Genomic DNA, 15405 nt, shown 5'->3' on the forward strand with positions numbered 1-15405 from the left:
GAAGTATTGGAATGTATTAACAGAACCATTTACAAAATCAAAGGAGTACAATACCTAGTTTAGGTTTCCTCAGATTGCAGATCTTGGAAGGGGTTCAGAGGAAAGCTATGAGAATTATTTTTCATTTAAAGAACTTTATGTAAGGTAATTAGCCACAGGCATATATCTGCAATAGAGATAATTGATTCTGTATAACATGACCGACATCACTTCGCACACATGGGGCAAGGCCAGAGGCATGCCTTCATGAAGCAGCACAGCCAGTACACAGATTGAACCTGTGCCATTGGTGCCATTCTATATCAGGCTCTAACCATCCAACCATTTGAGTTAATCGTGCCCCCTCCCCAGTTACTCACATAATCAAAGGAACCTTGGTTTATGTACTTTAGGAGTATTGTCAGGATATAAAAGAATAAAAGGACTGGATTACATGTCTGTTGATAGGTTATTTCAGTGTGACAAGTTGGGAAGAACCAAAAGACATGTTTTTAAACAATGCATATGTAGGAATAGATTAGATGTTATCTTTTCTGGAGAGCAGTAAACCTCTGGAATACATTGCCAACTGGTGTGGTTATTGCTGACTCTGTATGGACCAGTTCTTGGCGAGGCCAGAGATCACATCATATAAAAGTTAAGTGCATTTAGAGCTCATCAGTGTGATCACCTGAACAAGTATTGACTACTGATGGATTTGTAGACAGATTTTGAGATTTCTTCCACCTTTTTGGCCTTGTTTCTTTTTTCTGCTTTCTATGTAGTGTGGAAGGCAATTCTTCTTTCATGCTGTTGGAGCCATCATTGGATGTGGGACAGACTTGATGAACTAGCTGGTCTTTATTTGCCTGTCATTTTCCTAAGTGCATATGCTTTGTTGTTGGGAATCAGACCAACAGTGTGTAACCTCGACCTCTGTTGAGTGGGCAGCTGTGCTACCCATTCCACCTGCCCTAGCTTAGAGATGACAAGAGGTGCATGTTTAAACTATTTGCAGCATAAAGATCAGAAGAAATTGTGGGATGAGGGGAAGTAATATGTGAGAAGGACAATTATGTATCAGCATAGATAATAATTAGGGGAATAATAATTAGGAGAATGATAAATGGGGAGATTAGGCTAGTCCACCTAACATCAGTAGAGAGAAAGATATTCAAAACCTTTATCTTGAACAAAATTAACTTGGAGTAGCCCGCACAAGGCCCATGGGGATATCCTAATACCCATGGGAACAGTGGGAAAGAGCTGAATGCCAGAGGTGAGGTGCGAGTGACTGCCCTTGACATCAAGGCAGCATTTGACCGAGTATGGCATCAAGGAGCCCTAGCTAAACTGAAGTCAATAGGAATCATGGGGAAAACTTTCCACTGGTTGGAGTCATACCTGGCACAAAGAAAGATGGTTATGGTGGTTGGAGGTCAATCATCTCAGCTCCAGGAGTTCCACAGGGTAGTGTCCTAGGCCAAACCATCTTCAGCTGCTTCATCAATGACCTCCCATTCCATCAAAAGGTGAGAAGTGGGCATGTTTGCGGATGACTGCACAATATTCAGCACCATTCAGATAATGAAGCAGTCCATGTCCAAATGCAGCAAGACCTAGACAATATCCAGGCTTGGGCTGACAAGTGGCAAGTTGCATTTGCGCCAAACAAGTGCCAGGCACCACCAGTAACCACCACCCCATGACATTCATGGCATTACCATCGCTGAATCCCCCACAACCAACATCATGGGGGGTACCATTGATCAGCAACTGAACTGAGCCAGCCATATTAATAATGTGGGTACCAGGCAGGTCAAAGGCTAGGAATCCTACGGCGAGTAACTCACCTTCTGACCCCGCAAAGCCTGTCCACCATCTACAAGGCCTGTTTGGGTACACTGAGGGAGAATTCAGAATGTCCAAATTATCCAACAGCATGCCTTGTGCCTTGATTTGTTGAGCCAGACTCAAACTTTTACAAAACTACATTATCTAGCTATCTAGTTTATTACAAAAAAATATATAAAATAGGACAATTTCTCACATTCATCACAATATCTACCCTATCCATGTCCCTCATACTTTGTACACCGGAACCAGGCCCCCCTCAATATTCTCTGCTTTAAGAGAAACAACCCCAGCATATCCAGTCTCGCTTGATAGCTGAAACACTCCAGCCCAGGCAACATCCTGGTGTTGAGGAACTGAGATGAGGAGGAACTACTTCTCACAGAGGGTGATGAATTTGTGGAACTCGCTGTCCAAATTGTGTGGTGGAATCTGAGTCATTAAATAGTTTCAAGAGGGAGATAGATATATTTGTGATTTTAAAAACATGTTAAAGTGATATGGGCAAGAGGTAGGGAGGTGAAATTGAGACCAGGAAGAGATCAGCCATGATATGATTGAATGGCAGAGCAGGTTCGAAGGGCTGAATTGCCTACATCTGCTCCTAATTCTTATGAATGTACTCTGCACCATTTCTAATGCAACCACATCCTTCCTAGAGTGTGGTGGCCACTGCACATCGCACTCCAACGGTGGCCTTTTAAAAAAAAATTAGAGTACCCAATTATTTTTTTACAATTAAGGGGCAATTTAGCATGGCCTATCCACCTACCATGCACATCTTTGGGTTGTGGGGGTCAAACCCACGCAGACATGAGAAGAATGTGCAAACTCCACACGGACAGTGCCCCAGGGCCGGGATCGAACCCGGGTCCTCAGCGTGTAGGTAGCAGTGCTAACCACTGCACAACTATGCTGACAACTCCAGTGGTGGCCTAATGAGCATTTTAAACAGCTCCATTTGAACCTCCTGTCTCTTATACTCTGTGCCTCGGTTGATAAAAGCAAGTATAAAGTATGCCTTCTTTACCACTTTATCTACCTATCCTGCTGCCTTCAGGGATCTGTGGCCATGCACCCAAGGTCCCTCTGGTCCTCTGAACTTCCTAGCTTCCTACCATTCATTGTGCATTCCCTTGCCTTGTTAGTCCTCCCAAAATGAATTACCTCACACTTTTCAGGGTTAAATTACATTTCCCACTGTCCTCTCCATCTGACCAGCCCGTATCCCCGTCACATCGATCAGGGATTATTCACTGTGCAAGGAGTTATGGCCAAAACCTTATGCTCTATTGTTGGTAAGTCAACAATTCTCAATTTACCAATCTAAAAATCTTTTTTCGTGTCTTGATGCCTTTTGGTAACTTAAACTGACTTAAGCGGACTTGATAAATAGTGCAGAACTTTGCCCAAGGCACCGTGCTAAATAGAAAGCACAGCAGACTTGCAACCATAAAAAATGCTCAACCCTAGAGCAGGCAGAATCATCCATTGTCATCAAAATAAATATACATATGGTCTTAAAGTACATTTGAGGTGACAACTCATTGTTGGAGTTGCTTTCTGCTGTGACTGTGCCTTAACATGATTTTCTGCATCAAATATTCAAAGAAAACTGTTAATTTAAATTAATTTCATTTGTTTATTCTATTTCCAACTTATCATTCCTCATTTGGTCAGCTCTCTAGATCTTCTAAAGGTAGAACCTCTTGAGAAGTTGCTGCAAACTCACTCCATGCAGCAAGTAGCTGATCAGCAGGACATCGCCAAATTCTTCATCATCCGTCTGTACGGTGTATGATATTGGACCGGTCTTTGTTAGGATCATAACTGGTACCCATTTCTCATTGGTGGTGTAACTCCTCTAACACTCTCTCTCTCTCTGGTTGAATAATCGTCTTTTAGAGATTTTCTCCCTTCTAGCAATTTGTTGTTGTCGTTTGACAGTCTCTGAAGTATCAGGTGGAGTTAACAAACCAAATTGTGTTAATAGTTTCCTCTTGAACAGCAGCATTGCCGGTGAACTTTGCATAGTAGTGTGTACAGTGTTCCGGTAAGAGATTAGAAACTTTGTTTGCTCTTGTTGATAATGTCCTCTGGTCCTTCTATGCTGTGTTAGAATGCTTTGATGATTCATGTGATGTGGGGCTTGAGGTCTGGATTTTTCTCATGAACGTTTGACAGCGTTCTTTTTTGGATCATATCCATTAGTTTCCCCTTCATCGGACTGGTTCTTGTATATCTTCGAACTTGAGATGAAGTCACAAGTACACTATCCACAAGTGAGAAATGCTAAATATTGACAACATTTTCTTCTGGGTCATGCTTGGCTTGTAACAGTAATTGTGATAAAGCATCACCATCTGCATGCTGCTCTGACTTGCAATTCTGGATATCGTAAGTGTGTGCCGACAATCTCAATGACCATCTTTGCAATCTACAAGCTGCCAAAGGAGATATATCCCTATACGGCCCAAAGATTGTAGTCAAAGGTCGATGATCTGTCAAAAGGGTAAAATGAAACCCATAAAGGTAATAGTGGAACCTTCTTACACTAAATGAGGCTCAAAGCTTCTTTTTCCGTCTGAGCGTAATTCATTTCTGCATTAATAAGTGTGCGTGAAGCAAATGCTATCGGTTGTTCCTTTCCTGCAGGCATAATGTGCGAGGTGACTGCACCAACCCCATAGGGTGAGGCATTGCAAGCTAAATGCAACGTTATTTTTAGATTTTAATGAATCAACAAATCTGACTTTAGCTAAGGTTCTTTCACTTCATTATATGCATTCTTCTGACCATTGCCATGCCTGTTTGACACATAGCAAAGTGTGTAAAGGCTTCAATTGTGTTCCTAAATTCTGCTCAAAATTACCATAACAATTGATCAATCCGAAAAACGACCTTAATTATGTCACATTTTGGTGCTTCTAAAATTGCTGACATTTTCTTCAGTTCCTTGTCGATGGTATGACCAGGATAATTTCTGGATAACTTGAAAAAGTTGCACTTTTACTGTTTAACTCTTAGGTTGTGGCTCTGTCACCACTTCAGGGTAGCTTCCAAATTCTCCAAGAGTTCCTGATCACTCGTACCGATGATGAGTATGCCATCTAAATAACATTGCACTCAGTTCAGCCGACTTGTAATTTGATCCATGGATCTTTCAAAAAGGCACAGATGTTATTCAAAATTGAAGTACTCTGTAATGAAACAGACCATTGTGCTTCACGATGGTGAGTGGCGGATGTGATTCGGCAACTACATTCGTCTTCAGATATGCCAGTGAAAGATCAATTTTACTGAATTTCTGTCCTCCAGAAAGTCTAGAAAACAAGTCTTCAATCAGTGACAGTGGATAATGATCTATGCACAAAGCTGTGCTAATACTAGTTTTAAATTCTCCACAAATTCTCATTGAGCCATCCCGTTTTAATACAGGAATGATTGGTGTCACCAATCGCTGGTAGCAACAGGTTCAATGACTCCTGCCTTACCAATCTTTCTAGTTCTTTTTCAACTTTGTGATATGGTTCTCGCATTGATACATTTGGGTGTTCTGTCTGGCTTGATTTTTAGGTGTGTAGTGCACAAAGACTCAGTGAGACGAATAGAGTGAAGTCGATGAGGCTTTATTAAGCGTGTCTGTTCCCCCGCAGCTCGATAGTAAACTGGCCTGCGGGGGAAGACTCCGGCTTCTTATACTCCGCCTTCAGGGCGGAGCTAGAGGTCAACGGCCAACCAGGACCCGGGATCTGTCAGCCAATGACATTAGGGCTTCCAGTCCCACATGACCCCCAATACATACTACCACATTCACCCCTTGTCAAAAATGAACCCGGCGGGGTGACGCTTCGTATGGTGGTAAGGGTTTACAGGGCTGGTCCTGGGAGGAAAAAAAAACATTCACAAGGCAATACAGTATTGTACAATTTTGTCCTGTTGCAACTATTTACAGAGGGTATGGGAAGAAAAGCAAAATGTTCTTGTGAAAAGTCCATATTTAGTTTTAGATCGACGCCACGAGTCGGTCGGGTGGTCTGGTCGTCCGTGTCGATCGCCTCGGCCCCGGTGGTGGTGGTGCTTGTACCGGTGTTGTCGCCTCCAGGAGCCTTACGGTTTCAGCTTGGGCTTTATTCTTGGTCGGTGCTGAGGGGAGGGGAACCGATCCTCCTGGGAAGGGGGCGGTCGCGGGGTGCGGTGGTGGCAGGAAGGGGGGGGTTGGGTTGATGGTGTCGGGGGGGTGTGCGTGTTGCCGGCGGGCGCCAGATCCCGCAGGAAGACCGTGTCCTGTCGGCCGTCGGGGTACTCCACGTAGGCGTACTGGGGGTTCGCGTGGAGGAGGTGAACCCTTTCGACCAACGGGTCCGCCTTATGTGCCCGCACATGCTTTCGGAGCAGGATGGGTCCTGGGGCCGCCAGCCAGGTCGGCAGCGACGTTCCAGAGGAGGACCTCCTAGGGAAAACAAGGAGACGCTCATGCGGCGTTTGATTAGTGCTCGTACATAATAACGACCGGATGGAGTGGAGAGCGTCCGGGAGGACCTCCTGCCACCGTGAAACTGGGAGGTCCCTGGACCGTAGGGCCAGTAGGACGGCCTTCCAGACCGTGCCGTTCTCCCTCTCTACTTGCCCGTTCCCCCGGGGGTTGTAGCTGGTCGTCCTGCTTGAGGCTATGCCCTTGCTGAGCAGGAACTGGCGCAGCTCGTCACTCATGAAAGAGGACCCCCTGTCGCTGTGGACGTAAGCGGGGTAACCGAACAGTGTGAAGATGCTGTTCAGGGCTTTAATGACTGAGGCCGCGGTCATGTCAGAACAGGGAATGGCAAAAGGGAAGCAGGAGTATTCGTCCACCACATTAAGAAAATGTGCATTGCGGTCGGTGGAGGGGAGGGGCCCTTTGAAATCGAGACTGAGGTGTTCAAAGGGGCGGGAAGCCTTAATCAGGTGCGCTCCATCTGGCCTGAAAAAATGCGGCTTGCATTCCGCGCAGATGTGGCAGTCCCTTGTGACTGTACAGACCTCCTCTAAATTAGAGTACGGGAGATTGCGGGACTTGATGAAGTGGTAAAACCGAGTGACCCCCGGGTGGCAGAGGTCCTCGTGGAGGGTTTGGAGGCGGTTAATTTGTGCGTTGGCACATGTGCCGCGGGATAGGGCATCGGACGGCTCGTTCAGCTTTCCGGGACGATACAAAATCTCATAGTTGAAGGTGGAGAGCTCGATCCTCCACCTTAAGATCTTGTCGTTTTTGATTTTGCCCCGCTGTGCATTATCGAACATGAAGGCTACCGACTGTTAGTCCGTGAGGAGAGTGAATCTCCTGCCGGCCAGGTAATGCCTCCAATGTCGCACAGCTTCCACTATGGCTTGGGCTTCCTTTTCTACTAAGAGTGGCGGATTTCTGAGGCGTGGAGGGTCCGGGAGAAAAAGGCCACGGGTCTGCCCGCTTGGTTAAGGGTGGCCGCTAGAGCTACGTCGGAGGCGTCGCTCTCGACCTGGAAGGGGAGGGACTCGTCGATGGCGCGCATCGTGGCCTTTGCGATATCCGCTTTGATGCGGCTGAAGGCCTGGCAAGCCTCTGTCGACAGAGGGAAGGTCGTGGTCTGTATTAGGGGGCGGGCCTTGTCTGCGTACTGGGGGACCCACTGGGCGTAGTATGAAAAGAACCCCAAGCAGCGTTTCAGGGCTTTTGGGCAGTGCGGGAGGGGAAATTCCATGAGTGCACGCATACGTTCGGGGTCGGGGCCTATTATCCCATTGCGCACTACGTAGCCCAGAATGGCTAGCCGATCGGTGCTAAAAACGCACTTGTCCTCGTTGTACGTGAGGTTCAAGGCTTTGGCGGTCTGGAGGAATTTTTGGAGGTTGGCGTCGTGGTCCTGCTGATCGTGGCCGCAGATGGTTACGTTGTCTAGATACGGGAACGTGGCCCGCAACCCATGTTGATCAACCATTCGGTCCATCTCCCGTTGGAAGACCGAGACCCCGTTTGTGCCGCCAAAAGGGACCCGTAGGAAATGGTATAATCGCCCGTCTGCCTCGAAGGCTGTGTACTTGCGGTCACTTGGGCGGATGGGGAGCTGATGGTAGGCGGACTTGAGGTCCACGGAGAAGACTTTATATTGGGCAATCCGGTTGACCATGTCGGATATGCGGGGGGGAGGGTACGCGTCTAGTTGTGTGTACCTGTTGATGGTCTGGCTATAGTCAATGACCATCCTTTGTTTCTCCCCTGTCTTCACTACTACCACCTGTGCTCTCCAGGGACTATTGCTGGCCTGGATTATGCCCTCCTTTAGTAGCCGCTGGACTTCGGACCGAATGAAGGTCCGGTCCTGGGCGCTGTACCGTCTGCTCCTAGTGGCGACGGGTTTGCAATCCGGGGTGAGGTTCGCAAACAAGGACGGGGGTTGCACCTTGAGGGTTGCGAGGCCGCAGATAGTGAGTGGGGGTATTGGGCCGCCGAATTTGAACGTAAGGCTCTGTAGATTGCATTGGAAATCTAATCCCAGCAAGGTGGGGGCACAGAGTTGGGGAAGGACGTTTAGTTTGTAGTTTTTGAACTCCCTCCCCTGCACCGTTAGGGTAACTATGCAGAATCCCTGGATCTGTGCGGAGTGGGATCCTGCAGCTAGGGAAATCTTTTGTGCGCTGGGATAGGTGGTCAAGGAACAGCGTCTTACCGTGTCGGGGTGTATAAAGCTCTCCGTGCTCCCGGAGTCGACTAGGCATGGCGTCTCGTGGCCGTTTATTAGGACCGTTGTCGTCGTCGTCTGGAGTGTCTGGGGCCGAGCTTGATCGAGCGTGATTGAAGCGAGACGTGGTTGTAGTAGTGGAGTGGGGTCCGTTGATGCCGTCCAAGATGGCGTCGGGGATGGACAAAATGGCCGCCCCCATACATCGCACGTGGCTGGGGGGGTCACAAGATGGCGGTGGGGGTGGACAAAATGGCCGCCCCCACGCGTCGTACAGGTCTGGGGCGGTCCAAGATGGCGGCGCCCCTCCTCCCCTCGTGGTGGCCGGGACCCAAAATGGTGGTGTCTGCGGGTCGCACATCGGCGCCCCTCCTCCCCTCGTGGTGGCCGGGACCCAAAATGGCGGCGTCTGCGGGTCGCACATGGTGTGCTGGGGGGGCTGGGAGCGCTAGGACCGCGAGCGCTAGGACCGCGAGCGCTAGGACCGCGAGCGCTAGGACCGCGCGGAGCTCCCTCACCGGGGACAGCGGTGGTCGGGGCCCACGTAGGTGGCGCCGGCGGGTCAGGCGTGGGGCGCGGGGTGGGGGTTAGGGTGGCGTTAGGGACGCGCAAAACTCCCTCCTCTCCGTGGAGAGTGTTGGCCGGGACCCAAAGCGGTAGCGCCAGCGGCGGGTCATACATGGGCTGCGGGGAGGGGGGTTGGGGAGCGTAAGCGGCGTGCAGAGCTCCCAGTTCTCCCGGGACCGCGGTGGTCGGGACCCAGAGCGGCTGCGCCTGCGGGTCGTACATGGCGTGCTGGGGGGGTTGGGGCGTGTAAACTGCTTGCAGGGCTCCCTGTTCTCCCGGGACAGCGGCGACCTCGCGGGACCGGCACACAACCGCATAATGGCCCTTTTTCCCGCAGCTTTTGCAGATAGCTGCGCGGGCCGGGCAGCGCTGTCGGGGGTGTTTCGCCTGGCCGCAGAAATAACAGCGGGCGCCCCCGGTGCGACTCGGCGTTTGGACCGCGCTAGCCTGTGGGGTGTCCGGGGGGGGGGGGGGGTAGGGGGTTTGCCGCGACGGGTACGTACGGGGCCCAATGGGTTGCCGCGCGGTCGGGGCCGTAGGCGCGGGTATTACGCGCGGCCACGTCTAGGGAGGCTGCTAGGGCCCGTGCCTCTGAGAGTCCTAGCGACTCTTTTTCTAGAAGTCTTTGGCGGATTTGGGAGGATTGCATACCTGCCACAAAAGCATCGCGCATTAACATGTCCGTGTGTTCGTTTGCGTTCACCGACGGGCAGCTGCAGGTTCGTCCCAAAATCAGCAGCGCGGCGTAGAATTCGTCCATCGATTCTCCGGGAGCTTGCCGTCTCGTCGCGAGCTGGTAGCGAGCGTAGATTTGGTTAACTGGGCGGACATAGAGACTTTTCAGTGCTGCGAACGCCGTCTGGAAATCCTCCGAGTCTTCGATGAGGGAGAAAATCTCCGTGCTCACCCTCGAGTGCAGGACCTGCAGTTTTTGGTCTTCTGTGACCCGGCCGGTGGTCGTTCTGAGGTAGGCCTCGAAGCAAATCTGCCAGTGCTTGAAGGCTGCTGCCGCGTTCACTGCGTGGGGGCTGATCCTCAGGCATTCCGGAATGATCCTGAGCTCCATAGTCCTTTTTAGGCACGCTTAATAAATTGTAGTGCACAAAGACTCCGTGAGACGAATAGAGTGAAGTCGATGAGGCTTTAGTAAGCGTGTCTGTTCCCCCGCAGCTCGATAGTAAACTGGCCTGCGGGGGAAGACTCCGGCTTCTTGTACTCCGCCTTCAGGGCGGAGCTAGAGGTCAACGGCCAACCAGGACCCGGGATCTGTCAGCCAATGACATTAGGGCTTCCAGTCCCACATGACCCCCAATACATACTACCACAAGGTGCAGCTCAACTCCAGTCATAGAGCTTAGTGAATCTCAAAACACTTTCTCATACTTCTTCAGAAGTTGTTGCAAGTTTCTCGTTGAAGCCACCTGATTGACTATTTCCCAGTTAAGCCTAATCTTAGCCAACCATGCTCTGCCAAATAGAGCAGGAAAGTTTCCAAAGAGAACGTGAAGAGGCAACTTCACCCTCTGTCCACTTGCTTCTACTTTCACCATAATGCATACTTTTAATGGTACGGTCTCTTCAGTGTACGTCCTTAGTATCACATTTGATGGTTTTAAAGACTCATGCCTCAGCTTGTGATGATACATTTTCTCGGGTATTCGCGATACTGCTGCGCCTGAATCCACATCCATTTTAATTTCATGACATTCAAGTTTTGGATATACCCAAAAACGTTGTTGATCGCCCTGCATTGACAAAGCACCTAACTTTAGCTCTTTCAATACCTCGATTTTGCTGTCTTTTGAATGATCATGAGCTTCATTCACTAATTTGTAGACATGACTAGATTATTTACTTGTATTCTTCTTCTTGCACTTTCTTGATGTAGAAGAGGTTTTCTGAGCCCAACTGGCCTTGGAAATATGATCCATCTTACCACAGTTTTTACATGTACTTGATTTAATCCAGCTTTCCCCCGCTGAGTGTCCAACCATCGGTGACATGGTTGCACCTTTGCAGCCTTGCTCCTTGAGGTATCTATTTTGTGGATCTTCACTCCAGCCCTTATCTCTGAAGCATTTCACGTTGCAAACTCCATAGGGCGGCACGGTAGCACAGTGGTTAGCATTGTCGCTTCACAGCTCCAGGGTCCCAGGTTCGATTCCCGGCTTGGGTCACTGTCTGTGCGGAGTCTGCATGTTATCCCCGTGTCTGCGTGGGTTTTCTCAAGATGGTGTTGAAGGCTTTGATGATGGTGGCAGACGTCATATCGGGGCATGGGATGGCGAAGGGGAATCTTGAATATTCGTCGACCACATTAAGAAAGTACGTGTTGCAGTCGGTGGAGGGGAGGGGCCCTTTGAAGTCCACGTTGAGGTGTTCAAAGGGGCGGGAGGCCTTCACCAGGCACGCACGGTCTGGCCGGTAGAAGTGCGGTTTACACTCCGCGCAGACCTGGCAGTCTCTGGTGATAGCCCTGACTTCCTCGAAGGCGTAGGGCAGTTTGCGGGCCTTTAGGAAGTGATAAAAGCGGGTGACACCTGGATGACCGAGATCGTCGTGCAGGGTCCGTAGTCGGTCCACTTGTGCACTGGAACATGTACCTCGGGATAGGTCACGGGGGGCTCATTGAGCTTACCGGGGCGATACAAAATCTCGTAATTGTAAGTGGAGAGCTCGATCCTCCATCTCAAGATCTTATCATTTTTGATCTCACCCCGCTGTGTGTTGTTGAACATTAAGGCAACCGACCGTTGGTCAGTGAGGAGAGTGAATCTCCTGCATGCCAGGTAATGCCTTGAGATACCCTCAATTACGACTCGAGAGAGAAGATTGATAATTCAAAGGCTTTAATTAGCAGAGAACCAGACAGCTGCCGAGAAGTGTGCTCACTGCACGCTGCCCACTGAACATTACCTTATACACAATTCCCTGGGGGGGCGGAGTCCCCCAGGGTTCCAAACCCGGTCTTAAAGGGATCATCACATTAAAGGTACAGTTATACAGTTGTCATTCATCACATGCCTCCAATGCCGCACAGCTTCAACGATAGCTTGGCCTCCTTTTCGACTGAGGAATGCCGAATTTCAGAGGCATGGAGGGTGCGGGAAAAGAATGCCACGGGCCCTCCTGCCTGGTTGAGGGTGGCGGCCACAGCGACGTCTGATGTAACATTCTCGACTTGGATGGGGAGCGTCTCGTCAACCACGTGCATCGCAGCCTTGGCGATGTCAGCCTTGATACCGGTGAAAGCCTGGTGAGCCTGGGCCGTCAGGGGAAAAACTGTGGAGTTGTCCGCATAGTTAGGGACCCACTGGGCGTAGTACGAGAAGAACCCTAGGCATCGTTTGAGGGCCTTGGGGCAGTGGGGAAGGGGGAGTTCCATGAGGGGGCGCATGTGATCGGGGTCGGGCCCTAGAACTCCGTTCTGAACCACATAGCCGAGGGTGGCTAATCGGTTCGTGCTGAACACGTATTTCTCCTTGTTGTAGGTTAGGTTGAGGAGTTTGGCGGTGTGGAGGAATTTGGAAAGGTTAGCGTCATGGTCCTGCTGGTCGTGGCCGCAGATGGTGGCGTTATCCAGGTACGGGAAAGTGGCCCGCAGTCTGTACCGGTCAACCATTCGGTCCATCTCCCGTTGGAAGACCGAGACCCCGTTCGTGACGCCGAAGGGAACCCGAAGGAAATGGCAAAGGCGGCCGTCCGCTTCAAACGCGGTGTACTGGCGGTCCGCCTTGCGAATGGGGAGCTGGTGGTAGGCAGATTTCAGGTCCACTTTCGAGAAGACCCGGTACTGTGCAATCTGATTGACCATATCAGATATGCGTGGGAGGGGGTACGCGTCGAGCTGCGTGTACCGATTGATGGTCTGACTGTAGTCAATGACCATCCTGTTTTTCTCCCCAGTTTTTACCACTATCACTTGGGCTCTCCAGGGGCTGTTGCTGGCCTCGCTAATACCTTCCCGCAGCAGCCACTGGACCTCAGACCTGATGAAGGTCCTGTCCAGGGCACTGTACTGTCTGCTCCTGGTGGCGATGGGTTTGCAATCCGGGGTGAAGTTCGCAAACAGGGAAGGTGGGTCAACCTTAAGGGTCGTGAGGCCGCATACAGTAAGGGATGGTAGGGGCCCGCCAAATTTCAGGGTTAGGCTCTGGAGGTTGAACTGGAAGTCCAGGCCGAGTAGCAAGGCAGCGCAGAGGTTGGGGAGGATGTAGAGCCAGAAGCCGCTGAACTCCACGCCCTGGATGGTGAGGTTGGCGGTGCAATACCCCCGGATCGCCACGGAGTGGGATCCGGAGGCCAGGGAGATTCTCTGGTTGATGGGGTGTACCGTGAGGGAGCAGCACCTTACCGTATCGGGGTGGATGAACATAGAACATAGAACAATACAGCGCAGTACAGGCCCTTCGGCCCACGATGTTGCACTGAAACAAAAGCCATCTAACCTACACTATACCATTATCATCCATATGTTTATCCAATAAACTTTTAAATGCCCTCAATGTTGGCGAGTTCACTACTGTAGCAGGTAGGGCATTCCACGGCCTCACTACTCTTTGCGTAAAGCACCTACCTCTGACCTCTGTCCTATATCTATTACCCCTCAGTTTAAGGCTATATCCCCTCGTGCTAGCCATTTCCATCCGTGGGAGAAGGCTCTCACTGTCCACCCTATCTAACCCTCTGATCATTTTGTATGCCTCTATTAAGTCTCCTCTTAACCTTCTTCTCTCTAACGAAAACAACCTCAAGTCCATCAGCCTTTCCTCATAAGATTTTCCCTCCATACCAGGCAACATCCTGGTAAATCTCCTCTGTACCCGTTCCAAAGCCTCCACGTCCTTCCTATAATGCGGTGACCAGAACTGTACGCAATACTCCAAATGCGGCCGTACCAGAGTTCTGTACAGCTGCAACATGACCTCCTGACTCCGGAACTCAATCCCTCTACCAATAAAGGCCAACACTCCATAGGCCTTCTTCACCACCCTATCAACCTGGGTGGCAACTTTCAGGGATCTATGTACATGGACACCTAGATCCCTCTGCTCATCCACACTTTCAAGAACTTTTCCATTAGCCAAATATTCCACATTCCTGTTATTCCTTCCAAAGTGAATCACCTCACACTTCTCTACATTAAACTCCATTTGCCACCTCTCAGCCCAGCACTGCAGCTTATCTATATCCCTCTGTAACCTGCTACTTCCTTCCACACTATCGACAACACCACCGACTTTAGTATCGTCTGCAAATTTACTCACCCACCCTTCTGCGCCTTCCTCTAGGTCATTGATAAAAATGACAAACAGCAACGGCCCCAGAACAGATCCTTGTGGTACTCCACTTGTGACAGAACTCCATTCTGAACATTTCCCATCAACCACCACCCTCTGTCTTCTTTCAGCTAGCCAATTTCTGATCCACATCTCTAAATCACTCTCAATCCCCAGCCTCCGTATTTTCTGCAATAGCCTACCGTGGGGAACCTTATCAAACGCTTTGCTGAAATCCATATACACCACATCAACTGCTCTACCCTCGTCTACCTGTTCAGTCACCTTCTCAAAGAACTCGATAAGGTTTGTGAGGCATGACCTACCCTTCACAAAGCCATGCTGACTATCCCTGATCATATTATTCCTATCTAGATGATTATAAATCTTGTCTCTTTTAATCCTCTCCAAGACTTTACCCACTACAGACGTGAGGCTCACCGGTCTATAGTTGCCGGGGTTGTCTCTGCTCCCCTTTTTGAACAAAGGGACCACATTTGCTATCCTCCAGTCCTCTGGCACTATTCCTGTAGCCAATGATGACATAAAAATCAAAGCCAATGGTCCAGCAATCTCTTCCCTGGCCTCCCAGAGAATCCTAGGATAAATCCCATCAGGTCCCGGGGACTTATCTATTTTCAACCTGTCCAGAATTGCCAACACCTCTTCCCTACGTACCTCAATGCCATCTAATCTATTTACCTGGAGCTCAGCATTCTCCTCCACAACATTATCTTTTTCCTGAGTGAATACTGACGAAAAATATTCATTTAGTATCTCGCCTATCTCTTCAGACTCTACACACAACTTCCCATCCCTGTCCTTGACTGGTCCTACCCTTTCCCTAGTCATTCGCTTATTCCTGACATACCTATAGAAAGCTTTTGGGTTTTCCTTGATCCTTCCTGCCAAATACTTTTCATGTCCCCTCCTTGCTCGTCTTAGCTCTCTCTTTAGATCCTTCCTCGCTACCTTGTAACTATCCATCGCCCCAACTGAAACTTCACACCTCATCTTCACATAGGCCTCCT

The 15405-nt window shown here is 49.9% G+C and overlaps 1 protein-coding gene across 3 annotated transcripts in view; it reads left to right on the top strand.

Annotated features, from left to right (window-relative positions):
• Window positions 1-15405, top strand: part of oxr1a (oxidation resistance 1a) — a 704666-nt gene that overhangs the window by 212243 nt on the left and 477018 nt on the right. The gene's annotated exons all lie outside the window — the stretch shown is intronic.

This window comes from Scyliorhinus torazame, chromosome 11, assembly GCF_047496885.1.
Source record: "Scyliorhinus torazame isolate Kashiwa2021f chromosome 11, sScyTor2.1, whole genome shotgun sequence".
Classification (NCBI taxonomy): Eukaryota; Metazoa; Chordata; class Chondrichthyes; order Carcharhiniformes; family Scyliorhinidae; genus Scyliorhinus; species Scyliorhinus torazame.